This window comes from Taudactylus pleione, unplaced genomic scaffold (assembly GCF_031769625.1).
Source record: "Taudactylus pleione unplaced genomic scaffold, aTauple2 ptg000290l, whole genome shotgun sequence".
Classification (NCBI taxonomy): Eukaryota; Metazoa; Chordata; class Amphibia; order Anura; family Myobatrachidae; genus Taudactylus; species Taudactylus pleione.
Window position 1 is genome coordinate 412,134 of NW_028284692.1, and position 17,620 is coordinate 429,753.

Below are 17,620 nucleotides of genomic sequence, written 5' to 3' on the forward strand. Positions count from 1 at the left end.
TCAAAAACTGTGGGGCCTGGGATTGACAAAATAGGCAGGGCCCCCCTAGCCCTGCCTCAAACCCCCCTCCCCTTGATGTCACGCCATGCTGGCTCACAAGAAAAACGTTATTGCCGCGTATATATGTAGGAGGTGGAGTGGGAGGAAGGCCCTGGGCAGCTGAAGGGGAAGTGACTTGACTCACACTATTGTGCTGCAGAAGGGGGGGATAGTGAGGGACTAGCTGGTAACTTTTATATTTGGAAGCAAACAAAAGCAACTGGCCCTGGCTTTGCTATGTGCCCCTGTGTGCCCAGGGAATAAAGCCCGATACCCTGGTGGTCTAGGGTGGTAATGAGGAAGGGTTGTCCCACTGGGACCTTACCTGCTCTGCCGACCTTTGCGGGCACAGCGGGGTACCCGCTGTGCCAGCCCTTCCCTGCAAAGGTCAGCGCCGCTCCTCAGCTTGCCAAGTGCTGGATTCTCACTTGCCTCTGGGTGGTAGCTTGACTTTACTGTCTACTTGACTCCCAGCAGACTTAGCTTGAACAGCAAAGAAGCCGTTATAAAATATAAACCATCATAAAAATATATTGTCTTGTCCCTTCCTATATCTGTATGTATGTGCTTCCCTGTATATGTTCTGCCTCCCCTTCTCTGTATTCCACTGTGCTCCACATACCACACTGTGCTCCCCTGTCCCTCATCTCACCCACACTGTGCCCCCTCATGTCACCCACACTGTGCTCCTCTGTCCCTCATCTCACCCACACTGTGCCCCCTCATATTGCCCACACTGTGCCCACTCATATCGCCCACACTGTGCTCCCTCATCTCACCGACACTGTGTCCCCCTTCCCTCATCTCACCCACACTGTGCACCCTCATCTCACGCACACTGTGCTTCCCCTTCCCTCATCTCACCCACACTGTGCTCCCCTTCCCTCATCTCACCCACACTGTGCTCCCCCTTCCCTCATCTCACCCACTGTGCCCCCCTTCCCTCATCTCACCCACTGTGCCCCCCTTTCCTCATCTCACCCACACTGTGCTTCCCCTTCCCTCGTCACCCACACTGTGCTCCCCCTTCCCTCATCTCACCCACACTGTGCTCCCCCTTCCCTCATCTCACCCCCTGATGTCACCCACACTGTTATTGCCGTGGCACGTTATTGCCGCATATATATGTAGGAGGTGGAGTGGGAGGAAGGCCCTGGACAGCTGAATGGGAAGTGACTTGACTCACACTATTGTGCTGCAGAAGGAGGGGATAGTGAGGGACTAGCTGGTAACTTTCATATTTGGAAGCGAACACAAGCAACTGGCCCTGGCTTTGCTATGTGCCCCTGTGTGCCCAGGGAATAAAGCCCGATACCCTGGTGGTCTAGGGTGGTAATGAGGAAGGGTTTTCCCACTGGGACCTTACCTGCTCTGCTGACCTTTGCGGGCACAACGGGGTACCCCCTGTGCCAGCCCTTCCCCGCAAGGGTCAGCACCGCTCCTCAGCTTGCCAAGTGCTGGATTCTCACTTGCCTCTGGGCGGTAGCTTGACTTTACTGTCTACTTGACTCCCAGCAGACTTAGGGCTTCATTCAGAGCCGCTCGTAAGCGGACGCTCGTTCGTTCCGAGCGATGTTCGCACATCTGCGCATGCGTACGGATTGTAATACGCATGCGCGAACCAGTCAGTGCGGCCGAAAATCGTGTGCTCGCTAAATAGCGAATGCCTGCTATTTTGAGTGACAGGAGGAGGCGTATGTGGGTGGTAACAGGGGAAGGTGCTTGAAAACGGGGAGTGGAGTTCAGAACGCAGGCGTGCTTAAAGGTCAAAACGGGCGTTTTATGGGTGTGCATAATTAATAAAGCAGCGTCAGCGACCACGTCACTTGGTTATTTTATAGTCAGAACTGCTCGCATGATTGCGGTAGGAAAAACCAACCACAAGAATAGCGAGCAGTTCATACGCTGTTCGATGTACTTGATTAATCTATTAAATAGAGGACATGACGTATGATGCGAGCGGCCAGGGGGCGTCTTTTTCCAAAATACGCCGCATGTTTTGTTCGCTCGTTCAGACATAGAGGCGTGAACAGACCGCAAAGAGCGAACGGTTCATTTAAATAGCCACCCCCTTTTTCTGAACGAGCGAGCGCAAATAGCGTCCGGCTCTGAATCAGACCATTAGCTTGAACAGCAAAGAAGCCGTTATAAAATATAAACCATCATAAAAATAGGGGAATAAAGCCCGATACCCTGGTGGTCTAGGGTGGTAATGAGGAAGGGTTGTCCCACTGGGACCTTACCTGCTCTGCCGACCCGCTGTGCCAGCCCTTCCCTGCAAGGGTCAGCGCCGCTCCTCAGCTTGCCAAGTGCTGGATTCTCACTTGCCTCTGGGTGGTAGCTTGACTTTACTGTCTACTTGACTCCCAGCAGACTTAGCTTGAACAGCAAAGAAGCCGTTATAAAATATAAACCATCATAAAAATATATTGTCTTGTCCCTTCCTATATCTGTATGTATGTGCTTCCCTGTATATGTTCTGCCTCCCCTTCTCTGTATTCCACTGTGCTCCACATACCGCACTGTGCTCCCCTGTCCCTCATCTCACCCACACTGTGCTCCCCTGTCCCTCATCTCACCCACACTGTGCCCCCTCATGTCACCCACACTGTGCTCCACTGTCCCTCATCTTACCCACACTGTGCCCCCTCATATTGCCCACACTGTGCCCACTCAAATCGCCCACACTGTGCTCCCTCATCTCACCGACACTGTGTCCCCCTTCCCTCATCTCACCCACACTGTGCACCCTCATCTCACCCACACGGTGCTCCCCCTTCCCTCATCTGACCCACTGTGCCCCCCTTCCCTCATCTCACCCACACTGTGCTCCCCCTTCCCTCATGTCACCCACACTGTGCTCCCCCTTCCCTCATCTCACCCACACTGTGCTCCCACTTCCCTCATGTCACCCACACTGTGCTCCCCCTTCCCTCATCTCACCCACACTGTGCTCCCCCTTCCCTCATCTCACCCACACTGTGCTCCCCCTTCCCTCATCTCACCCACACTGTGGAGCTCATTCAGAGTCGGTCGTGAGCGCTGAGCGCTCACGACCGACTCGATGTTACCCCACAGCGCATGTGCATGATGGAGCCGGCTCCGTCGTGCGCATGCGCGAGACCCAGCTAACGACGGGTGATCCGTCGTTAGGGGTCTCGTCGTAGACATGGCGAGCTGTCGATGTTGAGTGACAGCTCGCCCCGTTTTCTGGGCGGGCCGGGGGCGTGCCTGGCCAAACGGAGGCGTTCCAGTAGGAACGCCTGCCATTTGGGGGCGGCCCCACTGACATCATCAGTGATGTCAGTGGGCAGCTTCCTGCTCGATCAGAGCAGGAAGCTCCCTGGGGCTTAAGGTTGACGAGACCCTACCTTAGGGTCTCGTCGTAAGCCCCGATGGTCTTGACCATCGCGACCATCACCCTTGTCGGTCGTTAGAGCTGTGGGTGTTAACCCACAGCCTAACGACCGTCATGGAGGCGGCCGTTCAGGATGCAAGCGGCCGCCCTGTTTCAGAGCGACCGCTTGCATCCACGACCGCCTCTGAATGAGGCCCTGTGCTCCCCCTTCCAACATCTCACCCACACTGTGCTCCCCCTTCCCTCATGTCACCCACACTGTGCTCCCCCTTCCCTCATGTCACCCACACTGTGCTCCCCCTTCCATCATCTCACCCACACTGTGCCCCCCCTTCCCTCATCTCACCCACACTGTGTACCCTCATCTCACCTACACTGTGCACCCTCATGTCACCCACACTGTGCTCCCCCTTCCCACATCTCACCCACACTGTGCCCCCTTATTTTGCCCACACTGTATTCCCCTTTCCCTCATGTCACCCACATTGTACCCCCTGATGTCACCCACACTGTGCCCCCCTTACCTCATCTCACCTACACTGTGCCCCCTCCTCTAACCCACACTGTGCCCCCCTTACCTCATCTCACCTACACTGTGCCCCCTCCTCTAACCCACACTGTGCCCTCCTTACCTCATCTCACCTACACTGTGCCTCCTCCTCTCACTCACACTGTGCCCCACCTCCAACACTTACCTATAACAACGCTGGCCAGTCCTGCCCCTGGCAGTTGGCTCCTCTGCTGTGCTGCTGTCATCATCATGCCTGACGCTGCTCGGGGTCCCTGAACACACTGCACTGACTGGGGTGGGGGCGGAGCTTCCTGATGACTCATCGGCTCTCTCAGTCTCAGTCTCAGTGCTCAGTCTCTTCTCTGACTCAGCGTCTCCCGGCAGATGCTAATGCTGGCTCAAAATAGGGCCTGCAGTGTGTGTGCAGCATCTGGCTGCAGACTGCTGGTGGCACCTTGTCCTACGGCCCAGCCAGGCAGCCTCTGGGGGTAGTGGTGGGTGGCCGCAGCATGGTGGCAGGAGTGGGTCCCGGCAGGGCCTGTAAGTTTTTTCCAAAGGGATGTGTGTGCCGGCCACAGTGTAGGTAGGTAGAGCAGGAGGGCGGCCGGCACTCACTTTTACAGTGTCGTAGCAGGGGGGTAGGAGCGGGCCCCCCAAGTGTCCGGGCCTCCAGTCCCAACAGTCCTTCCCTGATGGAACAGTTTTTGCTAGCTAGTGTGTCTGACAAACACATTACCCAGTGTCAAATATATCAATTGGGAATAGGAAAAAAGACTCTTTTTAGTAGCAATCTTATTAATGAACTTAAATTATGTTTTTAGATTAAACTTAACATTTATTGTTTCTATTGAATGAAATAAGATGACAAAGATGCCTACAGTCACACTTCCCACCCATTCCATCTACCTTCAACTCTCTCTAATGGCATCCTAATGGCATCTATTTGAAGTAAAACTACAGCCCACACCCTCTCCATGCACTCTCCTGTGTGAAATGGCGACTGATCATGAGGGAGGGACAAGCAATCCAAAACAAGCAAGATCCGAGATTTCCGAGAAAACTACATTTTGTCTTGTTTTGAGGTCCGCACTTGGCGGGAAGACCCAAGCTGGGACTCGATTCTACTCGGAAACCCCAAATTTGGGTGTGTTCGGTTTTCAGCAAAACTGAATTGATCATCTTCAGTTTAAAGTATAATATATTGAGACAACTTTGCAGCAACTCTGCAAAGAGTTGCTGCAGCAGCAAAGATAAAGAAACTTGTTCAAATTTTGGAAAGTTACTGGCCATGGCCTATTCACTACTGTATTGTGAACTACTGTGTTGAAATTGCTATATTCCTTTTTGTACTGCAATCTCCTGTCATACAGTATGTATGGTGATCATAATTTTCATTACAGTGACCTGTGCTGGACCTACGTCCTCCTACCCCCCTTTAATAATTCTGCTTGATTATTCTATTTATCAAGGCTGTCATGTTATGTCATGTTACTATGTGTATGGGGCTATCCTCTCTGCTACAGCCTGAATGGATAAAGCTTGTGGAGTTATTGCCAGAGAAGAAGGAAGATCTGCTGGAGCTGCCATCCCAGTTGTGTACGGTACCATCTGCACCTAAAACACCCAGGGTATTACACTTTGGTTTCTATTTATTCACATTAGTTTTACTAAAAACAAGTGAAAAGGGGTGTTTTCACACCCTTTTCACATTATCTTAGTTTCACATAAATTTACTAAAGGGCAATTGGAGTAGAATTCGTAAAATTCTACTCCAAACCCTAATTATCACATATCTTTAGTAAGCAGATCAAATTTCTCATAATTTAAGTAATGGGAAATATGATCTGCCCATATTTACTAAAAATAAAATGTGAAAAATTCTGGGGGAAGCCCTGTGCTAATAACGCCACCTGGAGATGGAGTTTTCCAGGATTTTACCCGGTTTCCCTGACTAAATAGACCACAAGCTGATCACTGCAAAAAAAAAATCACTTACCTGCATCCAGGGACCGGTGATCGGTGCTTCGGTGATGTCCTCTGGGGCTCTGGTCAGCTGGTCTTCCGGCACCTGCACTGTGACCTTGGTCAGCTGTTCTATCCATAGAACAGCTGACCGGTGTCACAGTGCAGCAGATGGGAGACCAGCTGACCAAAGACCAGCTGACCGGAGCCCCGATCACCAGATGTATGAGTGACTGAGTGGGGGGGTGGGTTGCGTGGGGGCAGTCGTGAGGGGGGCTCGCAGTATCTGGCAGTAGGTGCATGTGCAAAAACAGACTCCCTGAATTTTTTCCGAAAAATACAGGGAGAAGTGTGCGGAAGGGATTCGCAGGGACAGCGCTTTATTGCAAGCTCTGTGCCTGCAAGGGATTTTTGATAAATCCCAGTGATATTTCCTTAATTCGCAATGTGAATTTAGTCTGAAATATCACACTACAACTGCATTTTAAATGTGGATTGTAGTAAATAGAGCCCTTGGACACACCTGCATTGCATCATAGGATGCACAATTCTGCAATCTTCATCTTAAATATGATTTTTTAACTCCTCCCTTACCAAGGAGATTCAAAGAGAAGTTTTGCTGATGCAACATTTTTACCTCATAGCAACTGGGATGCTAGATTGGCTGATCAGAATGGTGGCAGCAGGATATATTGCAGGACTCCTCTGAGTTCTGTTATTGTATCCATAATGGGTGTAGGGTGTGTGGTGCATCAATCAGATATCATCAGGAACATGGCATGGGCACCCTGTTTCCAGCATGTGCATTACAGAAATCACCACTATAGTGGCATCAGCACAATTTTCCTGAATATTGGAACATGTGTAGTAGACTCTAGTACTGACATGCGCCAGTGAGAGAGGGGGGACTACATGAAAGCTGCACACAAACTCCCTTCTTCCCTCTTTTCTTTTGAACCACCCCTGATGGACTCCTGTGTGGCTGTGTAGCACTGCACAATGTGGAGGTGACAAGTCAGGAGACAATATATCATATACATTTTTCGTCACAGAGTAACCTGTCCTAGGAAAATCCACAAAGTTTATTTTTGTTGGAGCCTTTTATCATTGACTCTTCTCAAATTGACCCTCATAGTTTCCAAACTAAGGGTCTGGAGACAGGGAGGTTTGTTTTGTCGTGGGCATTAACATATCTAGTCAGGGGCATTTCTAGAGAGGAGGGGGCCCATGTGCAGTCTCCAACACGGGCCCCCTCATCTCCCTCCGTCGGCCGGCAGCGCACCAAGATGTGCGCGGCCAGTGCCGCACTTATAGACTCTGGGCATTAGAGTGTGCCCGGAGTCTATAGAGCATGCGCAAGTCACCGGGAAAATGGCCATGGTGGCCATTTTGCCTGTACTGCACATGCACAAACGACGGGAAAATGGTTGTGGCAGCCATTTTCCAGCCGTTTTTAGAGTGCCACCCCCCACGCTGGCGTGGGACTCCGAAGAGGTAAGTATACTATGGGTGCAGGGTGTGCAGTGCGGGGCCCCCCTGGACCCATTATAGATACGCCCCTGTATCTAGTATTGTGGATTTCTAATTTAACATTGGTAGGACTAACAAGACCAAGTAACCCCTAACAAAGCTATCTAATGTCTTTTTACCAACTTCATTTTGAAGACATGGACAGGTAGCCCTGTAACCAACACCAGTTATTTTGCAGTTAATGGAATCCCTGATGTCATATTCACTACAAACGGCAACACTAATGATCTTCTTGGAAGGTTTTACAAAAATATACAGTAACCAAGTTTGTGGTACTGGTTCCTTTAAGAGAGCATTGTAACATGCTCTCTTAAAGGAACACTATCACTTTTTTCTATAAAGTAGTGTCATATTTCTGGTAAATACTTTAGAAATATGGCATAATGGCACCATATTTCTGAAGATATCAGCGTAATAATGGTGTGGGAAGCTAGTAGGATGGTCTGACAGGCATGTAAGTAAATGGAACAATCAATACAAGGAGTGCAGTTTGGGCCCCTCTTGCCCCGGTGTCCATGTGCACCTCACACCATGCATAACCTATGTACCTTTCTTGATTGCTAGTGGTTTACTTTCCTTTATCTGCACTCATCTGCCAGGTCTGGTCAATGAGCTGGTATCAGCCTGATATAATTTAATAATTACACTCTTTCAGTGATCTCCACCAGTTGTAGATGGGTGGTGGCAGGAAACTGCATGTTATCAGTCATATTGCAACAAATGCATAGTATTCAGTGGCAAACGCAGGATTTCTAGAGTGGGGATTTCCAAATGCTTGATTTTAGAGCGAGTGTGGACAGTCCATGAAAAGGGTAGAATTAGCGCTTATCCAGCTTTAATATGTTACATACAAAGTATATTGTGTTGCATAATTCCAGCACATACAGGACCAGCGATCACAGTAACCCATTACATATGTCATACATAGTGTATTGTGTTGCATAATTCCAACATACACAGGACCAGCGATCACAGTAAGCCATTAGATGCGGCAGTAGGTCCATCCTGTCTGAGCTGAATGTTTTTCTTCAGATGTGGGCACCATTCCAGAGCTTTGGAGCAAGTTCGGGAGTCTGGGGGAGCAGCAGAAGAACCTAGCATTGCCCTGGACATATTTATATACATATTGGTCTCCTTATGTACTTGATAGTGTATTATTATTAGGGGTGTGCACCGGCCACTTTTCGTGTTTTGGTTTTGGATCTGGATCTTTCTTCGTGTTTTGGATCTGGATTGGTTTTGCCAAAACCACCCTTCCGTGTTTTGGGTTCTGGGTTCTGTGTTTTGGATATGTATTTTTTTGAAAAAAAGCATAAAAACAGCTAAAATCACAGAATTTGTGGGTTTTTATGCTCCTATTCAATTATTAACCTCAATAACCTTCATTTCCACTCATTTCCAGTATATTCTGAACACCTAACACCTCACAATATTGTTTTTATGGCCAAAAGGTTGCACCGAGGTAGCTGGATGACTATGCTAAGCGACACGAGTGGGCGGCACAAACACGTGGCCCATCTAGGAGTGACACTGCAGTGGCAGACAGGATGGCAGTTTGAAAAACTAGGCCCCAAACAGTACATACTGCAAAGAAAAAAAAGAGGTGCAAGATGGAATTGTCCTTGGGCCCTCCCACCCACCCTTATGGTTGTATAAATAGGACATGCACACTTTAACAAACCAATCATTTCAGCGCCAGGGTCTGCCACATGACTGTGGCTGAAATGATTGGTTCATTTGGGCCCCCACAAAACAAGCTGGCAATTAATGTGTCCCTGCACAAACTGGCTCTACGGAGGCAAGATGTCGTCCTCATCCTCCTCATCCACCGATTCCTTGGATAAAACAGGAAAAAGGGATTTAGGTGTCCCTGGACTGCTTACGGTCTTAGCCAAAGTTTCTGACAGTAACTTTTTATGAACGCGCTGCAGGTGCCGTATAAGGGAGGATGTTCCTAGGTGGTTAACGTCCCTACCCCTACTTATTTCACCTTTACATATGGTACATATGGCAAGACAGTTGTTGTCCGGATTTGGATAGAAATATTGCCAGACCAAAGAGGTGGAATGTTTGGTCTTCTGCCCAGGCATGACCGTGATGGGCTTTTTCATCCCACGGACAACAACTGTCCCCCCCGGAGCCTGATTTAAACAAACCACATCACCATCAGAATCCTCCTCGCCAACTTCCTCCTCAGCGCCAGGTACACCAGTATCCTCATCCTGTTGTACTTCAACAGTGCAATCTTCAATTTGCATATCAGCAAGTGGACTGTGGGTGCTCCTTTCAGCACTTGCAGGGGGCGTGCAAATGGTGGAAAGAGCCACCTCTTCCCGTCCAGTGCTGGGAAGGTCAGGCATCGCAACCGCCACCACACTTGGACTCTCCTTGGGGACTTGTGATATCTTCTTAGAACCCACTACTATGACATTGGGCATCGGCCTTGGCAGACGACGTTGATGGCATGTTATCATCTATGTCATGACTAGTGGCAGCAGCTTCAGCACTAGGAAGAAGTGGTTCTTGATCTTTCCCTATTTTATTTTTATCGGAGAAAGTTTGGTCCTCCATTTATGTTATATTGATTTGATATATACGTGCGGCTAAGGCGCACACAAACACAGAAAATATTTTTTTATTTTTGCTGGAGAGTAGTGCACTTTGTGGGTTACAGCACCCTTTAACGGACAAGCCAGCCGGCCCTTTACTTATGGGACACAGGCGCATGCTTGGCGCTGCTCCTTTGTTGATGCACGTGCGGCTACAGTGCACACAATTCACAAACGCAGAAAATATTTTTTTATTTTGTTTGGAGTGTACTTTGGGGGTTACAGCACCCTTTAACGGACAAGCCAGATGGCCCTTTACTTATGGGACACAGGCGCACGCTTGGCGCTGCTCCTTTGTTGGTGCACGTGCGGCTACAGTGCACACAATTCACAAACACAGAAAATATATATTTTTTTTGTTTGGAGTGTACTTTGTGGGTTACAGCACCCTTTAACGGACAAGCCAGCTGGCCCTTTACTAATGGGACACAGGCGCACGCTTGGCGCTGCTCCTTTGTTGATGCACGTGCAGCCACAGTGCACACAATTCACAAACACAGAAAAAAAAAATTATTTTGTTTGGAGTGCCCTTTGGGGGTTACAGCACCCTTTAGCGGTCAATCCAGCCGGCCCTTTATTTATGGGACACAGGAGCACGCTTGCCACTACTTTGTTGATGCACGTGCGGCTACTGCGCACACAATTCACAAACACAAAAAAATATATTTTTTTATTTTGTTTAGAGTGCCCTTTGGGGGTTACAGCACCCTTTAGCGGTCAATCCAGCCTGCCCTTTATTTATGGGACACAGGCGCACGCTTGCCACTACTTTGTTGATGCACGTGCGGCTACTGCGCACACAATTCACAAACAAATATATTTTTTTATTTTGTTTGGAGTGCCCTTTGGGGGTTACAGCACCCTTTAGCGATCAATCCAGCCGGCCCTTTATGTATGGGACACAGGCTCACGCTTGGCACTACTTTGTTGATGCACGTGCGGCTACTGCGCACACAATTCACAAACACAAAAAATATATTTTTTTATTTTGTTTGGAGAGCCCTTTGGGGGTTACAGCACCCTTTAGCGGTCAATCCAGCCGGCCCTTTATTTATGGGACACAGGCGCACGCTTGCCACTACTTTGTTGATGCACGTGCGGCTACTGCGCACACAATTCACAAACACAAAAAAATATATTTTTTTATTTTGTTTGGAGTGCCCTTTGGGAGTTACAGCACCCTTTAATGGACAAGCCAGCCGGCTTTTTACTTATGGGACACAGGCGCACGATTGGCGCTGCTCCTTTGTTGATGAACGTGCAGCCACAGTGCACACAATTCACAAACACAGAAAAAATATTTATTTTTTTTGCACTTGGGGGGAGCACCCCTGACGGACAGAGCACCCCCTGGACAACACTACAGCACCCCTTTAGGACTGGGACACTGCACAGGACTTTGGAGTGGACACAGCCCCTATGGACAACTGACTGCACAACACAGTCCAGCCAGCCCCTATGGACTTTGAAGTAGTGGACACAGCCCCTATGGACAACAGCAGCACAGCGCAGCGCAGCACAGCACAACACTACACTGCACTACACTACACTACACAGCCCAGCCAGCCCTAACTCCCACCCTCCCTCTTCACTGTCCACAGCTGAGTGAGAAAATGGCGCCGACGCGGGTACCTTATATAGGATCCAAAACCCGCGAGACCCGGAAGGCGGGATGATGACGTTTTGCCTCGATTTCAGATCCGAGTCAGGCGGGAAAAGTCGAGCCTGACTCGGATCGGCCTCGGATCGGGGGGGCTCGGGGGGGGTTCGGATTTCGGAAATCCGAACCCGCTCACCCCTAATTATTATTATTATTATACAGTACTAATAATTAACCCTATTGATGGTCTATAGCAGTGTACCCCTAACAGTGCATGTTTTCCACATGTCCTAGTTGGTGCATGGGTATATTTATTACTAGCTGACACATTTGAAAAATTCCACAGGTGGTGCTAATCATTTCATTTGTGATACTGAGAAGAACATGCAGCACTAGTAACATTGTATTATATTACTATTTCTATTGTGGTCATGGTGTGTGCTGGAGAGGGGGGTTTCCAGGCAGACGGAAACCCCCCCTGCGTTTGCCTATGGTATTAAGCTTACTGTTCTGCTCTGAAATCCACTGTCAAGGGTTAAGTGAGGAGAGAAAATGAAGCTGTTATAACCATCAGAAAGAAGTTCTGTGATAGCTATTGATATTGTTAGGGCAGAAAGTTGGCATATAGGGTTCTGATTCGTGTGGACTCGTCACATCCTGAGAGTCTTACAGACAGGGCTAAATGTGTGCTGGAATGCAAAAGAACACTCCTTTTGTCCTTCTAAGTTAATGATTAAAAATAATATTATCATTCTTAATGTCCTTCCAGCATATGTCATGATTCCACTTCTGTTTGTTTTCTATGGGAGGTACATGCAGCATCAGCCAGCAGAGGTAGGCCTGGCTTCTCACTACTCTGCAGCCCGAAGCAAGCAGCATTGCTGGGACATTTTCAAGGAGTTGATTTTGGAGGTCTAGGAGGTGTAGACTGATATTGATAAATAAGTATGTGATTGTCACTTATAAAAATAAATATAGGAAATCCAAGAAAAAAACACAAATTTTATTCCAGAAATTATAGTGCAGTATCAAGGAAATCAATCAACAATTAACCAAGAACCAGATATACAACTAGCAGAGTCCAAGCCTTGAGGAGGTGAAGGCTGATATTTAATTGTTTAATGACAGGGTGTCCTGACCTCGCCTTAAACATAAATATAGGATGCTAATAAAATAATGCAGAAAATCTTGCACCAACCACCTTATGCGGCAGATATCAAAACTCTTTATGCTATGAAAATCCCTATAAAGTTGTATGGTGCACGCATGACGCAGTGTGTTTGCACAAAGGCGCAGTTGTGCCATAAGGATGGGGAAAGTTTTGATGGTGCAAACGATTATTACACCATCTACAGATGCTCAAAAGGGGCGTCGCAGTCCTTGCACATTCATATGCACTGATGTACACCAGGGAAGGAGTGTGTAGCAGCATTTGCAAAAAGTCATGGAAGGATCAAATCTAAAAATGACAGCTGCATCTGGGCTCACCTCTGAATCAGGCCCATTGTCTAAAGCAGGGGTGGCCAAACTTGGTCCTCGAGAGCTACCAACAGTTCCAATTTTCCAGGTCTACTCACAAACTCACAAGTGAATTAATTAGCTCCACCTGTGGATCTTTCAAAATGTGTCAGTGAGTAATGACTACACCTGTGCACCTGCTGGGTGACCTGGAAAATGTGAACTGTTGGTAGTTCTCGAGGACCGAGTTTGGCCACCCCTGGTCTAAAGTATTTTGCAGAACCCAATGATTGCAGGTAATATATCATGCATTATATACAGGGGCAGAAATAGCGGCTGTGCAGCCAGTGCAGTGCACAGGGGCCCACCACAATGAAGGGATCCGCTGCTGACAGCATTACCAGCAGGCCAGCCAGGTACTTGTAATGAGTCACACTAACTCATTACTTCTCTCTGCCTCCTATCAGAGGTAGAGGAGCCTGTCTGCCCCTGCCAGCCAGCCCTCATGGTTGCTCCCCGCCACTCTCCTTCCTAGACTGATGTGACAGTATGCCATGGAACGGCACGGAGACATCTGTGGTTGCTGGTGAGATGAACATGGAGCTTATTGGATTCCAGATACACAATATTTACCAGACAAATCTATTTAAATATATCCTAGTGCACTATTTTCTCCAAACTTTCCCAAGGGAAAAATATTTACACTCCTTTTTATGTTTAAGTGGGAGATTTAATACAGCTTGGAGAGAGATAAAATTGTGAGAGATAAAGCACCAACCAATCATCTCCTCGCTGTAATTTTACAGACTGTGTTTGAAAAATGACAGGAGCTGATTGGTTGGTACTTTATCTCCTAAAATGTTATCTCTCTCCAAGCTTTATGAAATCTCCCTCTAAATCTGAACACTTAATGAAGTCATACGCAGCTCCACTTGCGGCTGAGTGGGTGTAACTAGGCAACTGGACATTTGTACATAGGATAAGTATTCAGAGAGTTTGTTGTGGACATGTAAGCAGAATAGTGGGCTTTCAGACGTGAGCTATTCAGAAGTCAGAAGGATCTTTTGCACCAAGGATAGGGCTGGTGCAATTGCCCACTGATAGTGACAATGGCTACTTTCACAAGCAGATGAACAGTGACAAAGCGGCCACAGATGTTGCAGATTTGTGCGTGACTTTAAATCAGGCACATAGTACATTGTTGAACATACTGTAGTTATAACTAGAGATGAGCAGTTCGGTTTTGCAGAAAACCGAACACACCCAAACTTGGGGTTTCCAATAGAACCATGTCCTAGCTTGGATCTTACCACCAAGTTTGGATCTCAAAATGAAGCAAAACATCATTTGCAAGGAAATCTCTTATCTCACGTGTTTTGGATTGCATATAGGAGACCCTCCCTCATGATCAGATGTCATTTCACACAGGAAAGTGTATGGAGAGGGTGCGGGCTGTAGTTGCTCTTCAAAAACGCCATTAGGATGTCATTGGATCAGAAAGAGTTGTAATAGGTAGAGAGAGTAGGTGGGAAGCGTGATTGTAGGCATCTTCGTCACTGTGTATGTGTGTTTGTCAGACACATTAGCTAACAGCAACTGCAATCCAGTGCACTGCAAAGAGGCAACTGTGTGTTTGTCAGATACAGTAGCAAATGCAATACATTAACCAGTGTTGCAAACAGGCTATTGTGTATGTTTGGTAAAGTGAACATGCATTTTTTTTTACAAGGATATCTATATATACTGCAGTATACATACATATACATTATGAACTAGTATTTGGCCACACCTGTTAATTATTGAATTGAGATGTTTCTATCAGACCCGTTGCCACGGTGTATAACATCAAGCACCAAGCCATGCAGTCTCCATTTGCAAACATTTGTGATACAAAAACGAAGAGCTCAGTGACTTCAAGCGTGGTACTGTGATAGGATGCCACTTTTGCAATAAGACGGTTCATGATATTTCGTCCCTGCTGGATGTAAGCGATATTATTAGAAAGTGGAAATGTTTAGAAACTACAGCAACTCAGCCACAAAGTGGAAGAACACATCAAATCACAGAGCGGGACGACTGCTATGATACATGGGGGTAGATGTATTATAGTGGCACGTTAAGTGCCACTATAACGCTTCCTGCTTCGCCTCTTTACCGAGGCGAAGCAGGAAGCACTACCGGTGAGATGTGTGAACATCTCACCGGCCGGAGAGGGGGAGCGTTAACTCCCCCCTCCGGCGCTACCCGCTACAGACCACATCGCATCAGCCTAGTGCTGATGCGATGTGTGTCAGGCCCGGCCGGCTCCAATGAGCATGTGCGGGATCTTGCAAGTATCGGGAGATCCCCGCGTGCAGCCCTGGAGCCGGTAGCCGCCACAGCAGGGACAGCGCTGTACCTGCTGTGGGTATAGGCTAGCGCCTGACTGTAGCTGTCGATAACGACAGCTACAGCCGCCGAACGGTCAGACGATCTGACCGTTCGTACATAGCCCAGGCTGTCGGCGCTGCTAACTTGTAGATAGCAGCGCCGATAATGACAGGGGCGCATAGTGCCCCTGTCATTTACCGCCCAGACCCCCGATCATACATCGGGGAGAAACGGTATCAGCGCACTTAACGTGCGCTGATACCGTTTCTAGGCTTCATACATCTACCCCATGGTGCGTAAAAGTAGGCAGCGCTTTGCTGATTCCATAGCTGAAGAGTTCCAAACTTCCACTGGTATTAATGTACGCACAAAAACTGTGCAGCAGGAGCTTAATGGAATGGGTTTCCATGTCCGAACAGCTGCATGCAAACCTCACATCACCAAGTCCAATTGTCAGATGGAGTGGTGTAAAGCACACTGACACTGGACTGTGGAGCAGTGGAAATATGTTCTGTGGAGTGACGAATCACGCTTCTTTGTTTGGCAGTCAGATGGCCGAGTCTGGATTTGGCGGATGCTGGGAGAACGTTACCTGCCTGACTGGATTGTGCCAACTGTGATTTGGTGGAGGAGGGATAATGGTATGGGGCTGTTTTTCAGGGTTTGGACTAGGCCCCTTATCTCCAGTGAAGGGCAATCTTAATACTTCAGCATACCAATACATTTTGGACAATGCTATGCTTCCAACAATGTGGCTACATTTTGGGCAAGGCTCTTTTCCATCCCATCATGACTGCCCCAGTGCACAAAACAAGGACTATAAAGACTTGGTTTGATGAGTTCGGTGTGGAAGAACTTGACTGGCCCACACAGAACTCTGAACTCAACCCCATCGAGCACCTTTGGGATGAACTGGAATGGAGATTGCGAGCCAGGCCTTCTCGTCCAACATCAGTGCCTGACTTCATAAATGCTCTACAGAATGAATAGGCACAAATTCCCGCAGAAACACTCCAAAATCTTGTGGAAACCCCTCCAAGAAGAGTGGAAGCTGTTATAGCTGGCTACAAAAGGGGGACCAACTCCATATTAAAGTATATGTATTTGAATACAATGACATTACAGTCCCTGTTGGTGTAATGGTCAGGTGTCCGAATACTTTTGTCCTTATAGTGTATATACAGTAAGGTCCATAAATATTGGGACATTGACAGAATTTTCATATTTTGGCCTCTATTCACAACCACAATGGCTTTGAAATGAAACAAACAAGATGTGCTTTAACTGCAGACTTTCAGATTTAATTTGAGGGTAATTGCATCCAAATCTGGTGAATGGTGTAGGAATTACAATGGTTTCTATATGTGCCTCCCACTTTTTAAGGGGCCAAAAGTAATGGGACTATCAACTGAAAAGCTATTTCATGGACAGGTGTGGGCTTTTCCCTCGTTATTTCATTATCAAATAAGCAGGTAAAAGGTCTAGAGTTGATTCTAGGTGTGACATTTGCATTTGGAATCAGTTGCTGTCAACTCTCAATATGAGATCCAAAGAGCTGTCACTATCAGTGAAGCAAGCCATCATTAGGCTGAAAAATCAAACAAACCCATCAGAGAGAGAGCAAAAACATTAGGTGTGGCCAAATCAACTGTTTAGAACATTCTTAAAAAGAAAGAACGCTTCGGAGAGCTCAGCGACACCAAAAGACCCGGAAGACCACGGAAAACAACTGTTGTGGTTGACAGAAGAATTATTTCCCCGGTGAAGAAAAACCCCTTCACAATAGTTGGCCAAATCAAGAACACTCTCCAGGAGGTTGGTGTATATGTGTCAAAGTCAACAATCAAGAGAAGACTTCCCAAGAGTGAATATAGAGGGTTCACCACAAGATGTAAACCATTGGTGAGCCACAAAAACAGAAAGACCAGATTAGAGTTTGCCAAACAACATCTAAAAAAGCCATTACAATTCTGGAACAACATCCTATGGACAGATGAGACAAAGATCTACTTGTACCACAGTGATGGGAAGAGAAGAGTATGGAGAAGGAAAGGAACTGCTCATGATCCAAAACATACGTCCTCATCAGTGAAGCATGGTGGTGGTAGTGTCATGGCATAGGCATGTATGGCTGCCAATGGAACTGGTTCCCTTGTATTTATTGATGATGTGACTGCTGACAA